General features: G+C 46.5%; 3 non-coding genes and 48 pseudogenes across 3 annotated transcripts; all 51 read right to left on the bottom strand.

Moving 5' to 3' along the window:
- Positions 1-10: 10 nt before the first annotated feature.
- On the bottom strand, positions 11-129 carry LOC133565315 (5S ribosomal RNA; annotated as a pseudogene).
- A 364-nt stretch (positions 130-493) lies between these two features.
- Positions 494-612, bottom strand: LOC133565888 (5S ribosomal RNA; annotated as a pseudogene).
- A 364-nt stretch (positions 613-976) lies between these two features.
- On the bottom strand, positions 977-1,095 carry LOC133567753 (5S ribosomal RNA; annotated as a pseudogene).
- Positions 1,096-1,463: 368 nt separating this feature from the next.
- Positions 1,464-1,582, bottom strand: LOC133566504 (5S ribosomal RNA; annotated as a pseudogene).
- Positions 1,583-1,946: 364 nt separating this feature from the next.
- On the bottom strand, positions 1,947-2,065 carry LOC133565658 (5S ribosomal RNA; annotated as a pseudogene).
- Positions 2,066-2,433: 368 nt separating this feature from the next.
- On the bottom strand, positions 2,434-2,552 carry LOC133566255 (5S ribosomal RNA; annotated as a pseudogene).
- Positions 2,553-2,917: 365 nt separating this feature from the next.
- On the bottom strand, positions 2,918-3,036 carry LOC133567012 (5S ribosomal RNA; annotated as a pseudogene).
- Positions 3,037-3,400: 364 nt separating this feature from the next.
- LOC133567769 (5S ribosomal RNA) lies at positions 3,401-3,519 on the bottom strand (annotated as a pseudogene).
- A 364-nt stretch (positions 3,520-3,883) lies between these two features.
- LOC133567671 (5S ribosomal RNA) lies at positions 3,884-4,002 on the bottom strand (annotated as a pseudogene).
- Positions 4,003-4,366: 364 nt separating this feature from the next.
- LOC133566862 (5S ribosomal RNA) lies at positions 4,367-4,485 on the bottom strand (annotated as a pseudogene).
- A 364-nt stretch (positions 4,486-4,849) lies between these two features.
- LOC133567794 (5S ribosomal RNA) lies at positions 4,850-4,968 on the bottom strand (annotated as a pseudogene).
- A 364-nt stretch (positions 4,969-5,332) lies between these two features.
- On the bottom strand, positions 5,333-5,451 carry LOC133567514 (5S ribosomal RNA). Its single transcript, XR_009809453.1, has one exon. It is a non-coding gene; the product is annotated as a 5S ribosomal RNA (ribosomal RNA).
- A 364-nt stretch (positions 5,452-5,815) lies between these two features.
- Positions 5,816-5,934, bottom strand: LOC133567087 (5S ribosomal RNA; annotated as a pseudogene).
- A 364-nt stretch (positions 5,935-6,298) lies between these two features.
- LOC133566231 (5S ribosomal RNA) lies at positions 6,299-6,417 on the bottom strand (annotated as a pseudogene).
- Positions 6,418-6,785: 368 nt separating this feature from the next.
- Positions 6,786-6,904, bottom strand: LOC133566847 (5S ribosomal RNA; annotated as a pseudogene).
- A 364-nt stretch (positions 6,905-7,268) lies between these two features.
- LOC133566970 (5S ribosomal RNA) lies at positions 7,269-7,387 on the bottom strand (annotated as a pseudogene).
- Positions 7,388-7,751: 364 nt separating this feature from the next.
- On the bottom strand, positions 7,752-7,870 carry LOC133567669 (5S ribosomal RNA; annotated as a pseudogene).
- Positions 7,871-8,234: 364 nt separating this feature from the next.
- LOC133565284 (5S ribosomal RNA) lies at positions 8,235-8,353 on the bottom strand (annotated as a pseudogene).
- Positions 8,354-8,717: 364 nt separating this feature from the next.
- Positions 8,718-8,836, bottom strand: LOC133565283 (5S ribosomal RNA; annotated as a pseudogene).
- Positions 8,837-9,200: 364 nt separating this feature from the next.
- Positions 9,201-9,319, bottom strand: LOC133567793 (5S ribosomal RNA; annotated as a pseudogene).
- A 364-nt stretch (positions 9,320-9,683) lies between these two features.
- On the bottom strand, positions 9,684-9,802 carry LOC133567668 (5S ribosomal RNA; annotated as a pseudogene).
- A 364-nt stretch (positions 9,803-10,166) lies between these two features.
- Positions 10,167-10,285, bottom strand: LOC133567267 (5S ribosomal RNA; annotated as a pseudogene).
- A 364-nt stretch (positions 10,286-10,649) lies between these two features.
- On the bottom strand, positions 10,650-10,768 carry LOC133566230 (5S ribosomal RNA; annotated as a pseudogene).
- A 368-nt stretch (positions 10,769-11,136) lies between these two features.
- Positions 11,137-11,255, bottom strand: LOC133567359 (5S ribosomal RNA; annotated as a pseudogene).
- Positions 11,256-11,619: 364 nt separating this feature from the next.
- LOC133567791 (5S ribosomal RNA) lies at positions 11,620-11,738 on the bottom strand (annotated as a pseudogene).
- Positions 11,739-12,102: 364 nt separating this feature from the next.
- On the bottom strand, positions 12,103-12,221 carry LOC133566626 (5S ribosomal RNA; annotated as a pseudogene).
- Positions 12,222-12,585: 364 nt separating this feature from the next.
- On the bottom strand, positions 12,586-12,704 carry LOC133565004 (5S ribosomal RNA). The gene has a single exon (XR_009809409.1). It is a non-coding gene; the product is annotated as a 5S ribosomal RNA (ribosomal RNA).
- Positions 12,705-13,068: 364 nt separating this feature from the next.
- LOC133567086 (5S ribosomal RNA) lies at positions 13,069-13,187 on the bottom strand (annotated as a pseudogene).
- Positions 13,188-13,551: 364 nt separating this feature from the next.
- On the bottom strand, positions 13,552-13,670 carry LOC133567768 (5S ribosomal RNA; annotated as a pseudogene).
- Positions 13,671-14,034: 364 nt separating this feature from the next.
- LOC133566283 (5S ribosomal RNA) lies at positions 14,035-14,153 on the bottom strand (annotated as a pseudogene).
- Positions 14,154-14,517: 364 nt separating this feature from the next.
- LOC133566111 (5S ribosomal RNA) lies at positions 14,518-14,636 on the bottom strand (annotated as a pseudogene).
- A 368-nt stretch (positions 14,637-15,004) lies between these two features.
- On the bottom strand, positions 15,005-15,123 carry LOC133565328 (5S ribosomal RNA; annotated as a pseudogene).
- A 364-nt stretch (positions 15,124-15,487) lies between these two features.
- LOC133566062 (5S ribosomal RNA) lies at positions 15,488-15,606 on the bottom strand (annotated as a pseudogene).
- Positions 15,607-15,970: 364 nt separating this feature from the next.
- On the bottom strand, positions 15,971-16,089 carry LOC133566070 (5S ribosomal RNA; annotated as a pseudogene).
- A 368-nt stretch (positions 16,090-16,457) lies between these two features.
- LOC133566270 (5S ribosomal RNA) lies at positions 16,458-16,576 on the bottom strand (annotated as a pseudogene).
- Positions 16,577-16,940: 364 nt separating this feature from the next.
- Positions 16,941-17,059, bottom strand: LOC133565779 (5S ribosomal RNA; annotated as a pseudogene).
- A 364-nt stretch (positions 17,060-17,423) lies between these two features.
- Positions 17,424-17,542, bottom strand: LOC133565880 (5S ribosomal RNA; annotated as a pseudogene).
- Positions 17,543-17,910: 368 nt separating this feature from the next.
- On the bottom strand, positions 17,911-18,029 carry LOC133566269 (5S ribosomal RNA; annotated as a pseudogene).
- Positions 18,030-18,393: 364 nt separating this feature from the next.
- On the bottom strand, positions 18,394-18,512 carry LOC133565777 (5S ribosomal RNA; annotated as a pseudogene).
- Positions 18,513-18,876: 364 nt separating this feature from the next.
- Positions 18,877-18,995, bottom strand: LOC133565879 (5S ribosomal RNA; annotated as a pseudogene).
- A 364-nt stretch (positions 18,996-19,359) lies between these two features.
- On the bottom strand, positions 19,360-19,478 carry LOC133567721 (5S ribosomal RNA). The gene has a single exon (XR_009809471.1). It is a non-coding gene; the product is annotated as a 5S ribosomal RNA (ribosomal RNA).
- A 364-nt stretch (positions 19,479-19,842) lies between these two features.
- On the bottom strand, positions 19,843-19,961 carry LOC133566831 (5S ribosomal RNA; annotated as a pseudogene).
- Positions 19,962-20,325: 364 nt separating this feature from the next.
- Positions 20,326-20,444, bottom strand: LOC133566961 (5S ribosomal RNA; annotated as a pseudogene).
- Positions 20,445-20,812: 368 nt separating this feature from the next.
- On the bottom strand, positions 20,813-20,931 carry LOC133566882 (5S ribosomal RNA; annotated as a pseudogene).
- Positions 20,932-21,295: 364 nt separating this feature from the next.
- On the bottom strand, positions 21,296-21,414 carry LOC133566068 (5S ribosomal RNA; annotated as a pseudogene).
- Positions 21,415-21,778: 364 nt separating this feature from the next.
- Positions 21,779-21,897, bottom strand: LOC133565943 (5S ribosomal RNA; annotated as a pseudogene).
- A 364-nt stretch (positions 21,898-22,261) lies between these two features.
- LOC133565604 (5S ribosomal RNA) lies at positions 22,262-22,380 on the bottom strand (annotated as a pseudogene).
- Positions 22,381-22,748: 368 nt separating this feature from the next.
- Positions 22,749-22,867, bottom strand: LOC133565414 (5S ribosomal RNA; annotated as a pseudogene).
- Positions 22,868-23,231: 364 nt separating this feature from the next.
- On the bottom strand, positions 23,232-23,350 carry LOC133565919 (5S ribosomal RNA; annotated as a pseudogene).
- Positions 23,351-23,718: 368 nt separating this feature from the next.
- LOC133565314 (5S ribosomal RNA) lies at positions 23,719-23,837 on the bottom strand (annotated as a pseudogene).
- Positions 23,838-24,201: 364 nt separating this feature from the next.
- Positions 24,202-24,320, bottom strand: LOC133565715 (5S ribosomal RNA; annotated as a pseudogene).
- Positions 24,321-24,384: the final 64 nt, after the last annotated feature.

The following is a 24,384-nucleotide window of genomic DNA, read 5'->3' as shown; positions in this document are numbered from 1 at the left end:
CATCGCTAAAAGCCTACAGCACCTGGTATTCCTAGGGAGTCTCCCAACCAAGTACTAACCAGGCCAGACCCAGCTTAGCTTCCGAGATCAGACGAGATCGGGCGATCTTCGGGTAGTATGGCCGTAAGCCGAGAGGTAGTCCTCAGAATTCAATTTTTAAATGTGGCAAGCTGTTTGACAGGAACTTTCTGCAATGAGCTACACGTGTGTGATACAATAATCACTGCTCTTTTTCTCATCCTATGTAACTCTTACGACTTTTGCCCCACTGTTAGCACTGAAGTGCCTTGAGGCACATGGGTCACTATTGGCGACACTGCAAATCTTGCTATAAATTTCAGACCGAGTCAAAACTAAACATGTTTTGGGTGGAGACCAGCGTTTTGTTTGGACGAGCATAATGTAGCGTTTTGACAAGTGTGGCAAGTATCTATAGCCATTGTGACAAAAACAAAAGGGAGAAAGTGCGCCCTATACTGGGAGCATCGCTAAAAGCCTACAGCACCTGGTATTCCTAGGCAGTCTCCCATCCGAGTACTAACCAGGCCAGACACAGCTTAGCTTCCGAGATCAGACGAGATCGGGCGATCTTCGAGTAGTATGGCCGTAAGCCGAGAGGCAATCCTCAGAATTCAATTTTTAAATGTGGCAAGCTGGTTGACAGGACCTTTCTGCAATGAGCTACACGTGTGTGATACAATAATCACTGCTCTTTTTCTCAGCCTATGTAACTCTTTGGACTTTTGCCCCACTGTTAGCACTGAATTGCCTTGAGGCACATGGGTCACTGTTGGCGACACTGCAAATCTTGCTATAAATTTCAGACCGTGTCAAAACTAAACTTGTTTTGGGTGGAGACCAGCGTTTTGTTTGGACGAGCATAATGTAGCGTTTTGACAAGTGTGGCAAGTATCTATAGCCATTGTGACAAAAACAAAAGGGAGAAAGTGCGCCCTATACTGGGAGCATCGCTAAAAGCCTACAGCACCTGGTATTCCTAGGCAGTCTCCCATCCAAGTACTAACCAGGCCAGACCCAGCTTAGCTTCCGAGATCAGACGAGATCGGGCGATCTTCGGGCAGTATGGCCGTAAGCCGAGAGGCTGTCCTCAGAATTCAATTTTTAAATGTGGCAAGCTGGTTGACAGGACCTTTCTGCAATGAGCTACACGTGTGTGATACAATAATCACTGCTCTTTTTCTCAGCCTATGTAACTCTTTGGACTTTTGCCCCAATGTTAGCACTGAAGTGCCTTGAGGCACATGGGTCACTGTTGGCGACACTGCAAATCTTGCTATAAATTTCAGACCGAGTCAAAACTAAACAAACATGTTTTGGGTGGAGACCAGCGGTTTGTTTGGACGAGCATAATGTAGCGTTTTGACAAGTGTGGCAAGTATCTATAGCCATTGTGACAAAAACAAAAGGGAGAAAGTGCGCCCTATACTGGGAGCGTCGCTAAAAACCTACAGCACCTGGTATTCCTAGGCAGTCTCCCATCCAAGTACTAACCAGGCCAGACCCAGCTTAGCTTCCGAGCTCAGACGAGATCAGGCGATCTTCGGGTAGTATGGCCGTAAGCCGAGACGCAGTCCTCAGACTTCAATTTTTAAATGTGGGAAGCTGGTTGACAGGACCTTTCTGCAATGAGCTACACGTGTGTGATACAATAATCACTACTCTTTTTCTCAGCCTATGTAACTCTTTGGACTTTTGCCCCACTGTTAGCACTGAAGTGCCTTGAGGCACATGGGTCACTGTTGGCGACACTGCAAATCTTGCTATAAATTTCAGACCGAGTCAAAACTAAACGTGTTTTGGGTGGAGACCAGCGTTTTGTTTGGACGAGCATAATGTAGCGTTTTGACAAGTGTGGCAAGTATCTATAGCCATTGTGAAAAAAACAAAAGGGAGAAAGTGCGCCCTATACTGGTAGCATCGCTAAAAGCCTACAGCACCTGGTATTCCTAGGCAGTCTCCCAACCAAGTACTAACCAGGCCGGACCCAGCTTAGCTTCCGAGATCAGACGAGATCGGGCGATCTTCGGGTAGTATGGCCGTAAGCCGAGAGGTAGTCCTCAGAATTCAATTTTTAAATGTGGCAAGCTGGTTGACAGGACCTTTCTGCAATGAGCTACACGTGTGTGATACAATTATCACTGCTCTTTTTCTCAGCCTATGTAACTCTTTGGACTTTTGCCCCACTGTTAGCACTGAAGTGCCTTGAGGCACATGGGTCACTGTTGGCGACACTGCAAATCTTGCTATAAATTTCAGACCGAGTCAAAACCAAACAAACATGTTTTGGGTGGAGACCAGCGGTTTGTTTGGACGAGCATAATGTAGCGTTTTGACAAGTGCGGCAAGTATCTCTAGCCATTGTGACAAAAACAAAAGGGAGAAAGTGCGCCCTATACTGGGAGCATCGCTAAAAGCCTACAGCACCTGGTATTCCTAGGCAGTCTCCCATCCAAGTACTAACCAGGCCAGACCCAGCTTAGCATCCGAGCTCAGACGAGATCGGGCGATCTTCGGGTAGTATGGCCGTAAGCCGAGACGCATTCCTCAGAATTCAATTTTTAATTGTGGCAAGCTGGTTGACAGGACCTTTCTGCAATGAGCTACACGTGTGTGATACAATAATCACTACTCTTTTTCTCAGCCTATGTAACTCTTTGGACTTTTGCCCCACTGTTAGCACTGAAGTGCCTTGAGGCACATGGGTCACTGTTGGCGACACTGCAAATCTTGCTATAAATTTCAGACCGAATCAAAACTAAACATTTTTTGGGTGGAGACCAGTGTTTTGTTTGGACAAGCATAAACGTAGCGTTTTGACAAGTGTGGCAAGTATCTATAGCCATTGTGACAAAAACAAAAGGGAGAAAGTGCGCCCTATACTGGGAGCATCGCTAAAAGCCTACAGCACCTGGTATTCCTAGGCAGTCTCCCATCCAAGTACTAACCAGGTCAGACCCAGCTTAGCTTACGAGCTCAGACGAGATCGGGCGATCTTCGGGTAGTATGGCCGTAAGCCGAGACGCAGTCCTCAGACTTCAATTTTTAAATGTGGGAAGCTGGTTGACAGGACCTTTCTGCAATGAGCTACACGTGTGTGATACAATAATCACTACTCTTTTTCTCAGCCTATGTAACTCTTTGGACTTTTGCCCCACTGTTAGCACTGAAGTGCCTTGAGGCACATGGGTCACTGTTGGCGACACTGCAAATCTTGCTATAAATTTCAGACCGAGTCAAAACTAAACGTGTTTTGGGTGGAGACCAGCGTTTTGTTTGGACGAGCATAATGTAGCGTTTTGACAAGTGTGGCAAGTATCTATAGCCATTGTGAAAAAAACAAAAGGGAGAAAGTGCGCCCTATACTGGTAGCATCGCTAAAAGCCTACAGCACCTGGTATTCCTAGGGAGTCTCCCATCCAAGTACTAACCAGGCCAGACCCAGCTTAGCTTCCGAGATCAGACGAGATCGGGCGATCTTCGGGCAGTATGGCCGTAAGCCGAAAGGCAGTCCTCAGAATTCAATTTTTAAATGTGGCAAGCTGGTTGACAGGACCTTTATGCAATGAGTTACACGTGTGTGATACAATAATCACTGCTCTTTTTCTCAGCCTATGTAACTCTTACGACTTTTGCCCCACTGTTAGCACTGAAGTGCCTTGAGGCACATGGGTCACTATTGGCGACACTGCAAATCTTGCTATAAATTTCAGACCGAGTCAAAACTAAACATGTTTTGGGTGGAGACCAGCGTTTTGTTTGGACGAGCATAATGTAGCGTTTTGACAAGTGTGGCAAGTATCTATAGCCATTGTGACAAAAACAAAAGGGAGAAAGTGCGCCCTGTACTGGGAGCATCGCTAAAAGCCTACAGCACCTGGTATTCCTAGGCAGTCTCCCATCCAAGTACTAACCAGGCCAGACCCAGCTTAGCTTCCGAGATCAGACGAGATCGGGCGATCTTCGGGTAGTATGGCCGTAAGCCGAGAGGCAGTCCTCAGAATTAAATTTTTAAATGTGGCAAGCTGGTTGACAGGACCTTTCTGCAATGAGCTACACGTGTGTGATACAATAATCACTGCTCTTTTTCTCAGCCTATGTAACTCTTTGGACTTTTGCCCCACTGTTAGCACTGAAGTGCCTTGAGGCACATGGGTCACTGTTGGCGACACTGCAAATCTTGCTATAAATTTCAGACCGAGTCAAAACTAAACTTGTTTTGGGTGGAGACCAATGTTTTGTTTGGACGAGCATAATGTAGCGTTTTGACAAGTGTGGCAAGTATCAATAGCCATTGTGACAAAAACAAAAGGGAGAAAGTGCGCCCTATACTGGGAGCATCGCTAAAAGCCTACAGCACCTGGTATTCCTAGGCAGTCTCCCAACCAAGTACTAACCAGGCCAGACCCAGCTTAGCTTCCAAGATCAGACGAGATCGGGCGATCTTCGGGTAGTATGGCTGTAAGACGATAGGCAGTCCTCTGAATCCAATTTTTAAATGTGGCAAGCTGGTTGACAGGACCTTTCTGCAATGAGCTACACGTGTGTGATACAATAATCACTGCTCTTTTTCTCAGCCTATGTAACTCTTTGGACTTTTGCCCCACTGTTAGCACTGAAGTGCCTTGAGGCACATGGGTCACTGTTGGCGACACTGCAAATCTTGCTATAAATTTCAGACCGAGTCAAAACTAAACATGTTTTGGGTGGAGACCAGCGTTTTGTTTGGACGAGCATAATGTAGCGTTTTGACAAGTGTGGCAAGTATCTATAGCCATTGTGACAAAAACAAAAGGGAGAAAGTGCGCCCTATACTGGGAGCATCGCTAAAAGCCTACAGCACCTGGTATTCCTAGGCAGTCTCCCATCCAAGTACTAACCAGGCCAGACCCATCTTAGCTTCCGAGATCAGACGAGATCGGGCGATCTTCGGGTAGTATGGCCGTAAGCCGAGAGGCAGTCCTCAGAATCCAATTTTTAAATGTGGCAAGCTGGTTGACAGGACCTTTCTGCAATGAGCTACACGTGTCTGATACAATAATCACTGCTCCTTTTCTCAGCCTATGTAACTCTTTGGACTTTTGCCCCACTGTTAGCACTGAAGTGCCTTGAGGCACATGGGTCACTGTTGGCGACACTGCAAATCTTGCTATAAATTTCAGACCGAGTCAAAACTAAACTTGTTTTGGGTGGAGACCAGCGTTTTGTTTGGACGAGCATAATATAGCGTTTTGACAAGTGTGGCAAGTATCTATAGCCATTGTGACAAAAACAAAAGGGAGAAAGTGCGCCCTATACTGGGAGCATCGCTAAAAGCCTACAGCACCTGGTATTCCTAGGCAGTCTCCCATCCAAGTACTAACCAGGCCAGACCCAGCTTAGCTTCCGAGATCAGACGAGATCGGGCGATTTTCGGGTAGTATGGCCGTAAGCCGAGAGGCAGTCCTCAGAATTCAACTTTTAAATGTGGCAAGCTGGTTGACAGGACCTTTCTGCAATGAGCTACACGTGTGTGATACAATAATCACTGCTCTTTTTCTCAGCCTATGTAACTCTTTGGACTTTTGCCCCACTGTTAGCACTGAAGTGCCTTGCGGCACATGGGTCACTGTTGGCGACACTGCAAATCTTGCTATAAATTTCAGACCGAGTCAAAACTAAACATGTTTTGGGTGGAGACCAGCGTTTTGTTTGGACGAGCATAATGTAGCGTTTTGACAAGTGTGGCAAATATCTATAGCCATTGTGAGAAAAACAAAAGGGAGAAAGTGCGCCCTATACTGGGGGCATCGCTAAAAGCCTACAGCACTTGGTATTCCTAGGGAGTCTCCCAACCAAGTACTAACCAGGCCAGACCCAGGTTAGCTTCCGAGATCAGACGAGATCGGGCGATCTTCGGGTAGTATGGCCGTAAGCCGAGAGGCAGTCCTCAGAATTAAATTTTTAAATGTGGCAAGCTGGTTGACAGGACCTTCCTGCAATGAGCTACACGTGTGTGATACAATAATCACTGCTCTTTTTCTCAGCCTATGTAACTCTTTGGACTTTTGCCCCACTGTTAGCACTGAAGTGCCTTGAGGCACATGGGTCACTGTTGGCGACACTGCAAATCTTGCTATAAATTTCAGACCGAGTCAAAACTAAACTTGTTTTGGGTGGAGACCAACGTTTTGTTTGGACGAGCATAATGTAGCGTTTTGACAAGTGTGGCAAGTATAAATAGCCATTGTGACAAAAACAAAAGGGAGAAAGTGCGCCCTATACTGGGAGCATCGCTAAAAGCCTACAGCACCTGGTATTCCTAGGCAGTCTCCCATCCAAGTACTAACCAGGCCAGACCCAGCTTAGCTTCCGAGATTAGACGAGATCGGGCGATCTTCGGGTAGTATGGCCGTAAGCCGAGAGGCAGTCCTCAGAATTCAACTTTTAAATGTGGCAAGCTGGTTGACAGGACCTTTCTGCAATGAGCTACACGTGTGTGATACAATAATCACTGCTCTTTTTCTCAGCCTATGTAACTCTTTGGACTTTTGCCCCACTGTTAGCACTGAAGTGCCTTGCGGCACATGGGTAACTGTTGGCGACACTGCAAATCTTGCTATAAATTTCAGACCGAGTCAAAACTAAACAAACATGTTTTGGGTGGAGACCAGCGGTTTGTTTGGACGAGCATAATGTAGCGTTTTGACAAGTGTGGCAAATATCTATAGCCATTGTGAAAAAAACAAAAGGGAGAAAGTGCGCCCTATACTGGTAGCATCGCTAAAATCCTACAGCACCTGGTATTCCTAGGCAGTCTCCCAACCAAGTACTAACCAGGCCAGACCCAGCTTAGCTTCCGAGATCACACGAGATCGGGCGATCTTCGGGTAGTATGGCCGTAAGCCGAGAGGCAGTCCCCAGAATTCAATTTTTAAATGTGGCAAGCTGGTTGACAGGACCTTTCTGCAATGAGCTACACGTGTGTGATACAATAATCACTACTCTTTTTCTCAGCCTATGTAACTCTTTGGACTTTTGCCCCACTGTTAGCACTGAAGTGCCTTGAGGCACATGGGTCACTGTTGGCGACACTGCAAATCTTGCTATAAATTTCAGACCGAGTCAAAACTAAACGTGTTTTGGGTGGAGACCAGCGTTTTGTTTGGACGAGCATAATGTAGCGTTTTGACAAGTGTGGCAAGTATCTATAGCCATTGTGACAGAAACAAAAGGGAGAAAGTGCGCCCTATACTGGGAGCATCGCTAAAAGCCTACAGCACCTGGTATTCCTAGGCAGTCTCCCATCCAAGTACTAACCAGGCCAGACCCATCTTAGCGTACGAGATCAGACGAGATCGGGCGATCTTCGGGTAGTATGGCCGTAAGCCGAGAGGCAGTCCTCAGAATCCAATTTTTAAATGTGGCAAGCTGGTTGACAGGACCTTTCTGCAATGAGCTACACGTGTGTGATACAATAATCACTGCTCTTTTTCTCAGCCTATGTAACTCTTTGGACTTTTGCCCCACTGTTAGCACTGAAGTGCCTTGAGGCACATGGGTCACTGTTGGCGACACTGCAAATCTTGCTATAAATTTCAGACCGAGTCAAAACTAAACTTGTTTTGGGTGGAGACCAGCGTTTTGTTTGGACGAGCATAATGTAGCGTTTTGACAAGTGTGGCAAGTATCTATAGCCATTGTGACAAAAACAAAAGGGAGAAAGTGCGCCCTATACTGGGAGCATCGCTAAAAGCCTACAGCACCTGGTATTCCTAGGCAGTCTCCCATCCAAGTACTAACCAGGCCAGACCCAGCTTAGCTTCCGAGATCAGACGAGATCGGGCGATCTTCGGGTAGTATGGCCGTAAGCCGAGAGGCAGTCCTCAGAATAAAATTTTTAAATGTGGCAAGCTGGTTGACAGGACCTTTCTGCAATGAGTTACACGTGTGTGATACAATAATCACTGCTCTTTTTCTCAGCCTATGTAACTCTTTGGACTTTTGCCCCACTGTTAGCACTGAAGTGCCTTGAAGCACATGGGTCACTGTTGGCGACACTGCAAATCTTGCTATAAATTTCAGACCGAGTCAAAATTAAACTTGTTTTGGGTGGAGACCAACGTTTTGTTTGGACGAGCATAATGTAGCGTTTTGACAAGTGTGGCAAGTATCAATAGCCATTGTGACAAAAACAAAAGGGAGAAAGTGCGCCCTATACTGGGAGCATCGCTAAAAGCCTACAGCACCTGGTATTCCTAGGCAGTCTCCCAACCAAGTACTAACCAGGCCAGACCCAGCTTAGCTTCCGAGATCAGACGAGATCGGGCGATCTTCGGGTAGTATGGCCGTAAGCCGAGAGGCAGTCCTCAGAATCCAATTTTTAAATGTGGCAAGCTGGTTGACAGGACCTTTCTGCAATGAGCTACACGTGTGTGATACAATAATCACTGCTCTTTTTCTCAGCCTATGTAACTCTTTGGACTTTTGCCCCACTGTTAGCACTGAAGTGCCTTGAGGCACATGGGTCACTGTTGGCGACACTGCAAATCTTGCTATAAACTTCAGACCGAGGCAAAACTAAACTTGTTTTGGGTGGAGACCAGCGTTTTGTTTGGACGAGCATAATGTAGCGTTTTGACAAGTGTGGCAAATATCTATAGCCATTGCGAAAAAAACAAAAGGGAGAAAGTGCGCCCTATACTGGTAGCATCGCTAAAAGCCTACAGCACCTGGTATTCCTAGGCAGTCTCCCAACCAAGTACTAACCAGGCCAGACCCAGCTTAGCTTCCGAGATCAGACGAGATCGGGCGATCTTCGGGTAGTATGGCCGTAAGCCGAGAGGCAGTCCTCAGAATTCAATTTTTAAATGTGGCAAGCTGGTTGACAGGACCTTTCTGCAATGAGTTACACGTGTGTGATACAATAATCACTGCTCTTTTTCTCAGCCTATGTAACTCTTACGACTTTTGCCCCACTGTTAGCACTGAAGTGCCTTGAGGCACATGGGTCACTATTGGCGACACTGCAAATCTTGCTATAAATTTCAGACCGAGTCAAAACTAAACATGTTTTGGGTGGAGACCAGCGTTTTGTTTGGACGAGCATAATGTAGCGTTTTGACAAGTGTGGCAAGTATCTATAGCCATTGTGACAAAAACAAAAGGGAGAAAGTGCGCCCTATACTGGGAGCATCGCTAAAAGCCTACAGCACCTGGTATTCCTAGGCAGTCTCCCATCCAAGTACTAACCAGGCCAGACCCATCTTAGCTTCCGAGATCAGACGAGATCGGGCGATCTTCGGGTAGTATGGCCGTAAGCCGAGAGGCAGTCCTCAGAATCCAATTTTTAAATGTGGCAAGCTGGTTGACAGGACCTTTCTGCAATGAGCTACACGTGTGTGATACAATAATCACTGCTCCTTTTCTCAGCCTATGTAACTCTTTGGACTTTTGCCCCACTGTTAGCACTGAAGTGCCTTGAGGCACATGGGTCACTGTTGGCGACACTGCAAATCTTGCTATAAATTTCAGACCGAGTCAAAACTAAACTTGTTTTGGGTGGAGACCAGCGTTTTGTTTGGACGAGCATAATATAGCGTTTTGACAAGTGTGGCAAGTATCTATAGCCATTGTGACAAAAACAAAAGGGAGAAAGTGCGCCCTATACTGGGAGCATCGCTAAAAGCCTACAGCACCTGGTATTCCTAGGCAGTCTCCCATCCAAGTACTAACCAGGCCAGACCCAGCTTAGCTTCCGAGATCAGACGAGATCGGGCGATCTTCGGGTAGTATGGCCGTAAGCCGAGAGGCAGTCCTCAGAATTCAACTTTTAAATGTGGCAAGCTGGTTGACAGGACCTTTCTGCAATGAGCTACACGTGTGTGATACAATAATCACTGCTCTTTTTCTCAGCCTATGTAACTCTTTGGACTTTTGCCCCACTGTTAGCACTGAAGTGCCTTGCGGCACATGGGTCACTGTTGGCGACACTGCAAATCTTGCTATAAATTTCAGACCGAGTCAAAACTAAACATGTTTTGGGTGGAGACCAGCGTTTTGTTTGGACGAGCATAATGTAGCGTTTTGACAAGTGTGGCAAATATCTATAGCCATTGTGAGAAAAACAAAAGGGAGAAAGTGCGCCCTATACTGGGGGCATCGCTAAAAGCCTACAGCACTTGGTATTCCTAGGGAATCTCCCAACCAAGTACTAACCAGGCCAGACCCAGGTTAGCTTCCGAGATCAGACGAGATCGGGCGATCTTCGGGTAGTATGGCCGTAAGCCGAGAGGCAGTCCTCAGAATTAAATTTTTAAATGTGGCAAGCTGGTTGACAGGACCTTCCTGCAATGAGCTACACGTGTGTGATACAATAATCACTGCTCTTTTTCTCAGCCTATGTAACTCTTTGGACTTTTGCCCCACTGTTAGCACTGAAGTGCCTTGAGGCACATGGGTCACTGTTGGCGACACTGCAAATCTTGCTATAAATTTCAGACCGAGTCAAAACTAAACTTGTTTTGGGTGGAGACCAACGTTTTGTTTGGACGAGCATAATGTAGCGTTTTGACAAGTGTGGCAAGTATCAATAGCCATTGTGACAAAAACAAAAGGGAGAAAGTGCGCCCTATACTGGGAGCATCGCTAAAAGCCTACAGCACCTGGTATTCCTAGGCAGTCTCCCATCCAAGTACTAACCAGGCCAGACCCAGCTTAGCTTCCGAGATTAGACGAGATCGGGCGATCTTCGGGTAGTATGGCCGTAAGCCGAGAGGCAGTCCTCAGAATTCAACTTTTAAAGGTGGCAAGCTGGTTGACAGGACCTTTCTGCAATGAGCTACACGTGTGTGATACAATAATCACTGCTCTTTTTCTCAGCCTATGTAACTCTTTGGACTTTTGCCCCACTGTTAGCACTGAAGTGCCTTGCGGCACATGGGTAACTGTTGGCGACACTGCAAATCTTGCTATAAATTTCAGACCGAGTCAAAACTAAACAAACATGTTTTGGGTGGAGACCAGCGGTTTGTTTGGACGAGCATAATGTAGCGTTTTGACAAGTGTGGCAAATATCTATAGCCATTGTGAAAAAAACAAAAGGGAGAAAGTGCGCCCTATACTGGTAGCATCGCTAAAATCCTACAGCACCTGGTATTCCTAGGCAGTCTCCCAACCAAGTACTAACCAGGCCAGACCCAGCTTAGCTTCCGAGATCACACGAGATAGGGCGATCTTCGGGTAGTATGGCCGTAAGCCGAGAGGCAGTCCCCAGAATTCAATTTTTAAATGTGGCAAGCTGGTTGACAGGACCTTTATGCAATGAGTTACACGTGTGTGATACAATAATCACTGCTCTTTTTCTCAGCCTATGTAACTCTTACGACTTTTGCCCCACTGTTAGCACTGAAGTGCCTTGAGGCACATGGGTCACTATTGACGACACTGCAAATCTTGCTATAAATTTCAGACCGAGTCAAAACTAAACATGTTTTGGGTGGAGACCAGTGTTTTGTTTGGACGAGCATAATGTAGCGTTTTGACAAGTGTGGCAAGTATCTATAGCCATTGTGACAAAAACAAAAGGGAGAAAGTGCGCCCTAGACTGGGAGCATCGCTAAAAGCCTACAGCACCTGGTATTCCTAGGCAGTCTCCCATCCAAGTACTAACCAGGCCAGACCCATCTTAGCTTCCGAGATCAGACGAGATCGGGCGATCTTCGGGTAGTATGGCCGTAAGCCGAGAGGCAGTCCTCAGAATCCAATTTTTAAATGTGGCAAGCTGGTTGACAGGACCTTTCTGCAATGAGCTACACGTGTGTGATACAATAATCACTGCTCTTTTTCTCAGCCTATGTAACTCTTTGGACTTTTGCCCCACTGTTAGCACTGAAGTGCCTTGAGGCACATGGGTCACTGTTGGCGACACTGCAAATCTTGCTATAAATTTCAGACCGAGTCAAAACTAAACTTGTTTTGGGTGGAGACCAACGTTTTGTTTGGACGAGCATAATGTAGCGTTTTGACAAGTGTGGCAAGTATCAATAGCCATTGTGACAAAAACAAAAGGGAGAAAGTGCGCCCTATACTGGGAGCATCGCTAAAAGCCTACAGCACCTGGTATTCCTAGGCAGTCTCCCAACCAAGTACTAACCAGGCCAGACCCAGCTTAGCTTCCGAGATCAGACGAGATCGGGCGATCTTCGGGTAGTATGGCCGGAAGCCGAGAGGCAGTCCTCAGAATCCAATTTTTAAATGTGGCAAGCTGGTTGACAGGACCTTTCTGCAATGAGCTACACGTGTGTGATACAATAATCACTGCTCTTTTTCTCAGCCTATGTAACTCTTTGGACTTTTGCCCCACTGTTAGCACTGAAGTGCCTTGAGGCACATGGGTCACTGTTGGCGACACTGCAAATCTTGCTATAAACTTCAGACCGAGGCAAAACTAAACTTGTTTTGGGTGGAGACCAGCGTTTTGTTTGGACGAGCATAATGTAGCGTTTTGACAAGTGTGGCAAGTATCTATAGCCATTGTGACAAAAACAAAAGGGAGAAAGTGCGCCCTATACTGGGAGCATCGCTAAAAGCCTACAGCACCTGGTATTCCTAGGCAGTCTCCCATCCAAGTACTAACCAGGCCAGACCCAGCTTAGCTTCCGAGATCAGACGAGATCGGGCGATCTCTGGGTAGTATGGCCGTAAGCCGAGAGGCAGTCCTCAGAATTCAACTTTTAAATGTGGCAAGCTGGTTTACAGGACCTTTCTGCAATGAGCTACACGTGTGTGATACAATAATCACTGCTCTTTTTCTCAGCCTATGTAACTCTTTGGACTTTTGCCCCACTGTTAGCACTGAAGTGCCTTGCGGCACATGGGCCACTGTTGGCGACACTGCAAATCTTGCTATAAATTTCAGACCGAGTCAAAACTAAACATGTTTTGGGTGGAGACCAGCGTTTTGTTTGGACGAGCATAATGTAGCGTTTTAACAAGTGTGGCAAGTATCTATAGCCATTGTGAGAAAAACAAAAGGGAGAAAGTGCACCCTATACTGGGGGCATCGCTAAAAGCCTACAGCACTTGGTATTCCTAGGGAGTCTCCCAACCAAGTACTAACCAGGCCAGACCCAGGTTAGCTTCCGAGATCAGACGAGATCGGGCGATCTTCGGGTAGTATGGCCGTAAGCCGAGAGGCAGTCCTCAGAATTCAATTTTTAGATGTGGCAAGCTGGTTGACAGGACCTTTCTGCAATGAGCTACACGTGTGTGATACAATAATCACTGCTCTTTTTCTCAGCCTATGTAACTCTTTGGACTTTTGCCCCACTGTTAGCACTGAAGTGCCTTGAGGCACATGGGTCACTGTTGGCGACACTGCAAATCTTGCTATAAATTTCAGACCGAGTCAAAACTAAACATGTTTTGGGTGGAGAACAGCGTTTTGTTTGGACGAGCATAATGTAGCGTTTTGACAAGTGTGGCAAGTATCTATAGCCATTGTGACAAAAACAAAAGTGAGAAAGTGCGCCCTATACTGGGAGCATCGCTAAAAGCCTACAGCACCTGGTATTCCTAGGGAGTCTCCCATCCAAGTACTAACCAGGCCAGACCCAGCTTAGCTTCCGAGATCAGACGAGATCGGGCGATCTTCGGGCAGTATGGCCGTAAGCCGAGAGGCAGTCCTCAGAATTCAATTTTTAAATGTGGCAAGCTGGTTGACAGGACCTTTATGCAATGAGTTACACGTGTGTGATACAATAATCACTGCTCTTTTTCTCAGCCTATGTAACTCTTACGACTTTTGCCCCACTGTTAGCACTGAAGTGCCTTGAGGCACATGGGTCACTATTGGCGACACTGCAAATCTTGCTATAAATTTCAGACCGAGTCAAAACTAAACATGTTTTGGGTGGAGACCAGCGTTTTGTCTGGACGAGCATAATGTAGCGTTTTGACAAGTGTGGCAAGTATCTATAGCCATTGTGACAAAAACAAAAGGGAGAAAGTGCGCCCTATACTGGGAGCATCGCTAAAAGCCTACAGCACCTGGTATTCCTAGGCAGTCTCCCATCCAAGTACTAACCAGGCCAGACCCAGCTTAGCTTCCGAGATCAGACGAGATTGGGCGATCTTCGGGTAGTATGGCCGTAAGCCGAGAGGCAGTCCTCAGAATTAAATTTTTAAATGTGGCAAGCTGGTTGACAGGACCTTTCTGCAATGAGCTACACGTGTGTGATACAATAATCACTGCTCTTTTTCTCAGCCTATGTAACTCTTTGGACTTTTGCCTCACTGTTAGCACTGAAGTGCCTTGAGGCACATGGGTCACTGTTGGCGACACTGCAAATCTTGCTATAAATTTCAGACCGAGTCAAAACTAAACTTGTTTTGGGTGGAGACCAATGTTTTGTTTGGACGAGCATAATGTAGCGTTTTGACAAGTGTGGCAAGTATCAATAGCCATTGTGACAAAAACCAAAGGGAGAAAGTGCGCCCTATACTGGGAGCATCGCTAAAAGCCTACAGCACCTGGTATTCCTAGGCAGTCTCCCAACCAAGTACTAACCAGGCCAGACCCAGCTTAGCTTCCGAGATCAGACGAGATCGGGCGATCTTCGGGTAGTATGGCTGTAAGACGATAGGCAGTCCTCTGAATCCAATTTTTAAATGTGGCAAGCTGGTTGACAGGACCTTTCTGCAATGAGCTACATACACGTGTGTGATACAATAATCACTGCTCTTTTTCTCAGCCTATGTAACTCTTTGGACTTTTGCCCCACTGTTAGCACTGAAGTGCCTTGAGGCACATGGGTCACTGTTGGCGACACTGCAAATCTTGCTATAAATTTCAGACCGAGTCAAAACTAAACATGTTTTGGGTGGAGACCAGCGTTTTGTTTGGACGAGCATAATGTAGCGTTTTGACAAGTGTGGCAAGTATCTATAGCCATTGTGACAAAAACAAAAGGGAGAAAGTGCGCCCTATACTGGGAGCATCGCTAAAAGCCTACAGCACCTGGTATTCCTAGGCAGTCTCCCATCCAAGTACTAACCAGGCCAGACCCAGCTTAGCTTCCGAGATCAGACGAGATCGGGCGATCTTCAGGTAGTATGGCCGTAAGCCGAGAGGCAGTCCTCAGAATTAAATTTTTAAATGTGGCAAGCTGGTTGACAGGACCTTTCTGCAATGAGCTACACGTGTGTGATACAATAATCACTGCTCTTTTTCTCAGCCTATGTAACTCTTTGGACTTTTGCCCCACTGTTAGCACTGAAGTGCCTTGAGGCACATGGGTCACTGTTGGCGACACTGCAAATCTTGCTATAAATTTCAGACCGAGTCAAAACTGAACTTGTTTTGGGTGGAGACCAATGTTTTGTTTGGACGAGCATAATGTAGCGTTTTGACAAGTGTGGCAAGTATCAATAGCCATTGTGACAAAAACAAAAGGGAGAAAGTGCGCCCTATACTGGGAGCATCGCTAAAAGCCTACAGCACCTGGTATTCCTAGGCAGTCTCCCAACCAAGTACTAACCAGGTCAGACCCAGCTTAGCTTCCGAGATCAGACGAGATCGGGCGATCTTCGGGTAGTATGGCTGTAAGCCGATAGGCAGTCCTCTGAATCCAATTTTTAAATGTGGCAAGCTGGTTGACAGGACCTTTCTGCAATGAGCTACACGTGTGTGATACAATAATCACTGCTCTTTTTCTCAGCCTATGTAACTCTTTGGACTTTTGCCCCACTGTTAGCACTGAAGTGCCTTGAGGCACATGGGTCACTGTTGGCGACACTGCAAATCTTGCTATAAATTTCAGACCGAGTCAAAACTAAACTTGTTTTGGGTGGAGACCAACGTTTTGTTTGGACGAGCATAATGTAGCGTTTTGACAAGTGTGGCAAGTATCAATAGCCATTGTGACAAAAACAAAAGGGAGAAAGTGCGCCCTATACTGGGAGCATCGCTAAAAGCCTACAGCACCTGGTATTCCTAGGCAGTCTCCCATCCAAGTACTAACCAGGCCAGACACAGCTTAGCTTCCGAGATCAGACGAGATCGGGCGATCTTCGGGTAGTATGGCCGTAAGCCGAGAGGCAGTCCTCAGAATTCAACTTTTAAATGTGGCAAGCTGGTTGACAGGACCTTTCTGCAATGAGCTACACGTGTGTGATACAATAATCAGTGCTCTTTTTCTCAGCCTATGTAACTGTTTGGACTTTTGCCCCACTGTTAGCACTGAAGTGCCTTGCGGCACATGGGTAACTGTTGGCGACACTGCAAATCTTGCTATAAATTTCAGACCGAGTCAAAACTAAACAAACATGTTTTGGGTGGAGACCAGCGGTTTGTTTGGACGAGCATAATGTAGCGTTTTGACAAGTGTGGCAAATATCTATAGCCATTGCGAAAAAAACAAAAGGGAGAAAGTGCGCCCTATACTGGTAGCATCGCTAAAATCCTACAGCACCTGGTATTCCTAGGCAGTCTCCCAACCAAGTACTAACCAGGCCAGACCCAGCTTAGCTTCCGAGATCAGACGAGATCGGGCGATCTTCGGGTAGTATGGCCGTAAGCCGAGAGGCAGTCCTCAGAATTCAATTTTTAAATGTGGCAAGCTGGTTGACAGGACCTTTCTGCAATGAGTTACACGTGTGTGATACAATAATCTCTGCTCTTTTTCTCAGCCTATGTAACTCTTACGACTTTTGCCCCACTGTTAGCACTGAAGTGCCTTGAGGCACATGGGTCACTATTGGCGACACTGCAAATCTTGCTATAAATTTCAGACCGAGTCAAAACTAAACATGTTTTGGGTGGAGACCAGCGTTTTGTTTGGACGAGCATAATGTAGCGTTTTGACAAGTGTGGCAAGTATCTATAGCCATTGTGACAAAAACAAAAGGGAGAAAGTGCGCCCTATACTGGGAGCATCGCTAAAAGCCTACAGCACCTGGTATTCCTAGGCAGTCTCCCATCCAAGTACTAACCAGGCCAGACCCATCTTAGCTTCCGAGATCAGACGAGATCAGGCGATCTTCGGGTAGTATGGCCGTAAGCCGAGAGGCAGTCCTCAGAATCCAATTTTTAAATGTGGCAAGCTGGTTGACAGGACCTTTCTGCAATGAGCTACACGTGTGTGATACAATAATCACTGCTCCTTTTCTCAGCCTATGTAACTCTTTGGACTTTTGCCCCACTGTTAGCACTGAAGTGCCTTGAGGCACATGGGTCACTGTTGGCGACACTGCAAATCTTGCTATAAACTTCAGACCGAGGCAAAACTAAACTTGTTTTGGGTGGAGACCAGCGTTTTGTTTGGACGAGCATAATGTAGCGTTTTGACAAGTGTGGCAAGTATCTATAGCCATTGTGACAAAAACAAAAGGGAGAAAGTGCGCCCTATACTGGGAGCATCGCTAAAAGCCTACAGCACCTGGTATTCCTAGGCAGTCTCCGATCCAAGTACTAACCAGGCCAGACCCAGCTTAGCTTCCGAGATCAGACGAGATCGGGCGATCTTCGGGTAGTATGGCCGTAAGCCGAGAGGCAGTCCTCAGAATTCAACTTTTAAATGTGGCAAGCTGGTTGACAGGACCTTTCTGCAATGAGCTACACGTGTGTGATACAATAATCAGTGCTCTTTTTCTCAGCCTATGTAACTGTTTGGACTTTTGCCCCACTGTTAGCACTGAAGTGCCTTGCGGCACATGGGTAACTGTTGGCGACACTGCAAATCTTGCTATAAATTTCAGACCGAGTCAAAACTAAACAAACATGTTTTGGGTGGAGACCAGCGGTTTGTTTGGACGAGCATAATGTAGCGTTTTGACAAGTGTGGCAAATATCTATAGCCATTGCGAAAAAAACAAAAGGGAGAAAGTGCGCCCTATACTGGTAGCATCGCTAAAATCCTACAGCACCTGGTATTCCTAGGCAGTCTCCCAACCAAGTACTAACCAGGCCAGACCCAGCTTAGCTTCCGAGATCAGACGAGATCGGGCGATCTTCGGGTAGTATGGCCGTAAGCCGAGAGGCAGTCCTCAGAATTCAATTTTTAAATGTGGCAAGCTGGTTGACAGGACCTTTCTGCAATGAGTTACACGTGTGTGATACAATAATCTCTGCTCTTTTTCTCAGCCTATGTAACTCTTATGACTTTTGCCCCACTGTTAGCACTGAAGTGCCTTGAGGCACATGGGTCACTATTGGCGACACTGCAAATCTTGCTATAAATTTCAGACCGAGTCAAAACTAAACATGTTTTGGGTGGAGACCAGCGTTTTGTTTGGACGAGCATAATGTAGCGTTTTGACAAGTGTGGCAAGTATCTATAGCCATTGTGACAAAAACAAAAGGGAGAAAGTGCGCCCTATACTGGGAGCATCGCTAAAAGCCTACAGCACCTGGTATTCCTAGGCAGTCTCCCATCCAAGTACTAACCAGGCCAGACCCATCTTAGCTTCCGAGATCAGACGAGATCAGGCGATCTTCGGGTAGTATGGCCGTAAGCCGAGAGGCAGTCCTCAGAATCCAATTTTTAAATGTGGCAAGCTGGTTGACAGGACCTTTCTGCAATGAGCTACACGTGTGTGATACAATAATCACTGCTCCTTTTCTCAGCCTATGTAACTCTTTGGACTTTTGCCCCACTGTTAGCACTGAAGTGCCTTGAGGCACATGGGTCACTGTTGGCGACACTGCAAATCTTGCTATAAACTTCAGACCGAGGCAAAACTAAACTTGTTTTGGGTGGAGACCAGCGTTTTGTTTGGACGAGCATAATGTAGCGTTTTGACAAGTGTGGCAAGTATCTATAGCCATTGTGACAAAAACAAAAGGGAGAAAGTGCGCCCTATACTGGGAGCATCGCTAAAAGCCTACAGCACCTGGTATTCCTAGGCAGTCTCCGATCCAAGTACTAACCAGGCCAGACCCAGCTTAGCTTCCGAGATCAGACGAGATCGGGCGATCTTCGGGTAGTATGGCCGTAAGCCGAGAGGCAGTCCTCAGAATCCAATTTTTAAATGTGGCAAGCTGGTTGACAGGACCTTTCTGCAATGAGCTACACGTGTGTGATACAATAATCACTGCTCTTTTTCTCAGCCTATGTAACTCTTTGGACTTTTGCCCCACTGTTAGCACTGAAGTGCCTTGAGGCACATGGGTCACTGTTGGCGACACTGCAAATCTTGCTATAAACTTCAGACCGAGGCAAAACTAAACTTGTTTTGGGTGGAGACCAGCGTTTTGTTTGGACGAGCATAATGTAGCGTTTTGACAAGTGTGGCAAGTATCTATAGCCATTGTGACAAAAACAAAAGGGAGAAAGTGCGCCCTATACTGGGAGCATCGCTAAAAGCCTACAGCACCTGGTATTCCTAGGCAGTCTCCCATCCAAGTACTAACCAGGCCAGACCCAGCTTAGCTTCCGAGATCAGACGAGATCGGGCGATCTTTGGGTAGTATGGCCGTAAGCCGAGAGGCAGCCCTCAGAATTCAACTTTTAAATGTGGCAAGCTGGTTGACAGGACCTTTCTGCAATGAGCTACACGTGTGTGATACAATAATCACTGCTCTTTTTCTCAGCCTATGTAACTCTTTGGACTTTTGCCCCACTGTTAGCACTGAAGTGCCTTGCGGCACAAGGGTCACTGTTGGCGACACTGCAAATCTTGCTATAAATTTCAGACCGAGTCAAAACTAAACATGTTTTGGGTGGAGACCAGCGTTTTGTTTGGACGAGCATAATGTAGCGTTTTGACAAGTGTGGCAAGTATCTATAGCCATTGTGAGAAAAACAAAAGGGAGAAAGTGCGCCCTATACTGGGGGCATCGCTAAAAGCCTACAGCACTTGGTATTCCTAGGGAGTCTCCCAACTAAGTACTAACCAGGCCAGACCCAGGTTAGCTTCCGAGATCAGACGAGATCGGGCGATCTTCGGGTTGTATGGCCGTAAGCCGAGAGGCAGTCCTCAGAATTCAATTTTTAGATGTGGCAAGCTGGTTGACAGGACCTTTCTGCAATGAGCTACACGTGTGTAATACAATAATCACTGCTCTTTTTCTCAGCCTATGTAACTCTTTGGACTTGTGCCCCACTGTTAGCACTGAAGTGCCTTGAGGCACATGGGTCACTGTTGGCGACACTGCAAATCTTGCTATAAATTTCAGACCGAGTCAAAACTAAACTTGTTTTGGGTGGAGAACAGCGTTTTGTTTGGACGAGCATAATGTAGCGTTTTGACAAGTGTGGCAAGTATCTATAGCCATTGTGACAAAAACAAAAGTGAGAAAGTGCGCCCTATACTGGGAGCATCGCTAAAAGCCTACAGCACCTGGTATTCCTAGGCAGTCTACCATCCAAGTACTAACCAGGCCAGACCCAGCATAGCTTCCGAGATCAGACGAGATCGGGCGATCTTCGGGCAGTATGGCCGTAAGCCGAGAGGTAGTCCTCAGAATTCAATTTTTAAATGTGGCAAGCTGGTTGACAGGACCTGTCTGCAATGAGCTACACGTGTGTGATACAATAATCACTGCTCTTTTTCTCAGCCTATGTAACTCTTTGGACTTTTGCCCCAATGTTAGCACTGAAGTGCCTTGAGGCACATGGGTCACTGTTGGCGACACTGCAAATCTTGCTATAAATTTCAGACCGAGTCAAAAATAAACAAACATGTTTTGGGTGGAGACCAGCGGTTTGTTTGGACGAGCATAATGTAGCGTTTTGACAAGTGTGGCAAATATCTATAGCCATTGTGAAAAAAACAAAAGGGAGAAAGTGCGCCCTATACTGGTAGCATCGCTAAAAGCCTACAGCACCTGGTATTCCTAGGGAGTCTCGCAACCAAGTACTAACCAGGCCAGACCCAGCTTAGCTTCCGAGATCAGACGAGATCGGGCGATCTTCGGGTAGTATGGCCGTAAGCCGAGAGGTAGTCCTCAGAATTCAATTTTTAAATGTGGCAAGCTGGTTGACAGGACCTTTCTGCAATGAGTTACACGTGTGTGATACAATAATCACTGCTCTTTTTCTCAGCCTATGTAACTCTTACGACTTTTGCCCCACTGTTAGCACTGAAGTGCCTTGAGGCACATGGGTCACTATTGGCGACACTGCAAATCTTGCTATAAATTTCAGACCGAGTCAAAACTAAACATGTTTTGGGTGGAGACCAGCGTTTTGTTTGGACGAGCATAATGTAGCGTTTTGACAAGTGTGGCAAGTATCTATAGCCATTGTGACAAAAACAAAAGGGAGAAAGTGCGCCCTATAATGGGAGCATCGCTAAAAGCCTACAGCACCTGGTATTCCTAGGCAGTCTCCCATCCAAGTACTAACCAGGCCAGACACAGCTTAGCTTCCGAGATCAGACGAGATCGGGCGATCTTCGGGTAGTATGGCCGTAAGCCGAGAGGCAATCCTCAGAATTCAATTTTTAAATGTGGCAAGCTGGTTGACAGGACCTTTCTGCAATGAGCTACACGTGTGTGATACAATAATCACTGCTCTTTTTCTCAGCCTATGTAACTCTTTGGACTTTTGCCCCACTGTTAGCACTGAAGTGCCTTGAGGCACATGGGTCACTGTTGGCGACACTGCAAATCTTGCTATAAATTTCAGACCGAGTCAAAACTAAACATGTTTTGGGTGGAGACCAGCGTTTTGTTTGGACGAGCATAATGTAGCGTTTTGACAAGTGTGGCAAGTATCTATAGCCATTGTGACAAAAACAAAAGGGAGAAAGTGCGCCCTATACTGGGAGCATCGCTAAAAGCCTACAGCACCTGGTATTCCTAGGCAGTCTCCCATCCAAGTATTAACCAGGCCAGACCCAGCTTAGCTTCCGAGATCAGACGAGATCGGGCGATCTTCGGGTAGTATGGCCGTAAGCCGAGAGGCAGTCCTCAGAATTCAATTTTTAGATGTGGCAAGCTGGTTGACAGGACCTTTCTGCAATGAGCTACACGTCTGTGATACAATAATCACTGCTCTTTTTCTCAGCCTATGTAACTCTTTGGACTTTTGCCCCACTGTTAGCACTGAAGTGCCTTGAGGCACATGGGTCACTGCTGGTGACACTGCAAATCTTGCTATAAATTTCAGACCGAGTCAAAACTAAACTTGTTTTGGGTGGAGAACAGCGTTTTGTTTGGACGAGCATAATGTAGCGTTTTGACAAGTGTGGCAAGTATCTATAGCCATTGTGACAAAAACAAAAGGGAGAAAGTGCGCCCTATACTGGGAGCATCGCTAAAAGCCTACAGCACCTGGTATTCCTAGGCAGTCTCCCATCCGAGTACTAACCAGGCCAGACCCAGCTTAGCTTCCGAGATCAGACGAGATCGGGCGAGCTTCGGGCAGTATGGCCGTAAGCCGAGAGGCTGTCCTCAGAATTCAATTTTTAAATGTGGCAAGCTGGTTGACAGGACCTTTCTGCAATGAGCTACACGTGTGTGATACAATAATCACTGCTCTTTTTCTCAGCCTATGTAACTCTCTGGACTTTTGCCCCAATGTTAGCACTGAAGTGCCTTGAGGCACATGGGTCACTGTTGGCGACACTGCAAATCTTGCTATAAATTTCAGACCGAGTCAAAACTAAACAAACATGTTTTGGGTGGAGACCAGCGGTTTGTTTGGACGAGCATAATGTAGCGTTTTGACAAGTGTGGCAAATATCTATAGCCATTGTGAAAAAAACAAAAGGGAGAAAGTGCGCCCTATACTGGTAGCATCGCTAAAAGCCTACAGCACCTGGTATGCCTAGGGAGTCTCCCAACCAAGTACTAACCAGGCCTAACCCAGCTTAGCTTCCGAGATCAGACGAGATCGGGCGATCTTCGGGTAGTATGGCCGTAAGCCGAGAGGTAGTCCTCAGAATTCAATTTTTAAATGTGGCAAGCTGGTTGACAGGACCTTTCTGCAATGAGTTACACGTGTGCGATACAATAATCACTGCTCTTTTTCTCAGCCTATGTAACTCTTTGGACTTTTGCCCCACTGTTAGCACTGAAGTGCCTTGAGGCACATGGGTCACTGTTGGCGACACTGCAAATCTTGCTATAAATTTCAGACCGAGTCAAAACTAAACTTGTTTTGGGTGGAGACCAGCGTTTTGTTTGGACGAGCATAATGTAGCGTTTTGACAAGTGTGGCAAGTATCTATAGCCATTGTGACAAAAACAAAAGGGAGAAAGTGCGCCCTATACTGGGAGCATCGCTAAAAGCCTACAGCACCTGGTATTCCTAGGCAGTCTCCCATCCAAGTACTAAGCAGGCCAGACCCAGCTTAGCTTCCGAGATCAGACGAGATCGGGCGATCTTCGGGTAGTATGGCCGTAAGCCGAGAGGCAGTCCTCAGAATTCAATTTTTAGATGTGGCAAGCTGGTTGACAGGACCTTTCTGCAATGAGCTACACGTGTGTGATACAATAATCACTGCTCTTTTTCTCAGCCTATGTAACTCTTTGGACTTTTGCCCCACTGTTAGCACTGAAGTGCCTTGAGGCACATGGGTCACTGTTGGCGACACTGCAAATCTTGCTATAAATTTCAGACCGAGTCAAAAATAAACAAACATGTTTTGGGTGGAGACCAGCGGTTTGTTTGGACGAGCATAATGTAGCGTTTTGACAAGTGTGGCAAATATCTATAGCCATTGTGAAAAAAACAAAAGGGAGAAAGTGCGCCCTATACTGGTAGCATCGCTAAAAGCCTACAGCACCTGGTATTCCTAGGGAGTCTCCCAACCAAGTACTAACCAGGCCAGACCCAGCTTAGCTTCCGAGATCAGACGAGATCGGGCGATCTTCGGGTAGTATGGCCGTAAGCCGAGAGGTAGTCCTCAGAATTCAATTTTTAAATGTGGCAAGCTGTTTGACAGGAACTTTCTGCAATGAGCTACACGTGTGTGATACAATAATCACTGCTCTTTTTCTCATCCTATGTAACTCTTACGACTTTTGCCCCACTGTTAGCACTGAAGTGCCTTGAGGCACATGGGTCACTATTGGCGACACTGCAAATCTTGCTATAAATTTCAGACCGAGTCAAAACTAAACATGTTTTGGGTGGAGACCAGCGTTTTGTTTGGACGAGCATAATGTAGCGTTTTGACAAGTGTGGCAAGTATCTATAGCCATTGTGACAAAAACAAAAGGGAGAAAGTGCGCCCTATACTGGGAGCATCGCTAAAAGCCTACAGCACCTGGTATTCCTAGGCAGTCTCCCATCCAAGTACTAACCAGGCCAGACACAGCTTAGCTTCCGAGATCAGACGAGATCGGGCGATCTTCGAGTAGTATGGCCGTAAGCCGAGAGGCAATCCTCAGAATTCAATTTTTAAATGTGGCAAGCTGGTTGACAGGACCTTTCTGCA

This window comes from Nerophis ophidion, linkage group LG13, assembly GCF_033978795.1.
Source record: "Nerophis ophidion isolate RoL-2023_Sa linkage group LG13, RoL_Noph_v1.0, whole genome shotgun sequence".
NCBI classification, from domain to species: domain Eukaryota; kingdom Metazoa; phylum Chordata; class Actinopteri; order Syngnathiformes; family Syngnathidae; genus Nerophis; species Nerophis ophidion.
The sequence above is the reverse complement of the archived record's forward strand: the minus strand, read 5'-3'. Positions and strand labels throughout refer to the sequence as shown.